General features: G+C 41.8%; 1 non-coding gene across 1 annotated transcript; it reads left to right on the top strand.

The window, feature by feature from the left end:
* Positions 1–214: 214 nt before the first annotated feature.
* On the top strand, positions 215–287 carry TRNAP-AGG (transfer RNA proline (anticodon AGG)). The gene has a single exon. It is a non-coding gene; the product is annotated as a tRNA-Pro (tRNA).
* The last annotated feature ends 954 nt before the right edge of the window (positions 288–1,241 follow it).

The following is a 1,241-nucleotide window of genomic DNA, read 5'->3' as shown; positions in this document are numbered from 1 at the left end:
CTGTCTATACAACAGGAGAATAGGAAACCAAGACCACCCCCGCCCCAACCCAAGATGTATCCTTAGGGATGTTCATCATAGCGTTGTTTTAAGAGTGGAAGTTTGGCATCAGCTAACATGTGCATTGTGGGGGTGAAGTGCTGGTTAAGTCATTTAGGGTGATTTATCAATACAGTGAAATTCTATGCAGCTATTAAAAATGAGTGAGGTAGGTGGAGGGTGTAGCTTAGTGGTAGAGCACATGCTTAGGATGCACGAGGTCCTGGGTTCAATCCCTAGTATCTCCATTTAAAAAAAAAAATGAGTGAGGTAGATCTATATGTCCTGGACTTTGGACAGCTCAAATCTTAATGTAAACTAAATGTATATGTGTATGTGTGTGTGTGTGTGTGTATATATATATATATATATATATATATATATAGTCTTAGTTATATAAAAGTATGTCAGTAAGTATGTATGGATATGTATATAAATGGATATGAATATAAACATATCTCTAGATATTATAGTCCTGCATGTTTGTGTCCCCTCCCCAATTCACATGTTGAAGCCATAGCCCCCAGTGTGGTCACATTAGGAGGTGGGGCCTTGGGAGGTAATTAGGTTTAGATGTAGTCATGAGGGTGGGGCCCCCAGCATGGGATTAGTGTCCTTACATTGAAAGAGACTAGGGCTCACTCTGCCAAGTGAGGACACAGTGAGAAGGCCGGATCTACAGCCAGGAAGTGGGTCCTCACCAGACACCAGATCTGCCAGCACTCTGATCATGGACTTCCCAGCCTCAACAACCATGAGAAATAAATGTTTATTGTTTAAGCCACGCAGGCTAAGCTATTTTTGTGATCTCAGTCTGAGCTAAGACAGTGCATAAAGGTACACACACACACACACACACACAGAGCACTGTAAACATGTTCACCAAAATGCTAGCATGCCTACTTCTCCATGGTGAAATTTGTATTATTTTATATCAACTTTCTTCTTCGTATTTTTTCTGTATTGTTCAAATTTTTTCACAATAAGCATGTAAAATTTTAAAGAAGCAATTCTTTTAAGAAATCATTCTTAGAGTAAACTAACGTTTTCAAAGTGCATGAGAGACTGTCCCTTAACCCGCAATGTTCACAGCTGCCTCCTCTAGTCCCACCCTGAGTCGGGGAGCGGATGGGATTCAGAGACGGCAGGTGAGCTGACAGCCCGCGCCCAGCAATGACTCAATGCGTTCCCATCCCCTCCTG

The sequence above is a fragment of the Vicugna pacos genome, chromosome 19 (assembly GCF_048564905.1).
Source record: "Vicugna pacos chromosome 19, VicPac4, whole genome shotgun sequence".
Lineage (NCBI taxonomy): Eukaryota > Metazoa > Chordata > Mammalia > Artiodactyla > Camelidae > Vicugna > Vicugna pacos.
Note: the sequence above shows the minus strand (reverse complement) of the source record. Positions and strands in the feature narration are given on the sequence as shown.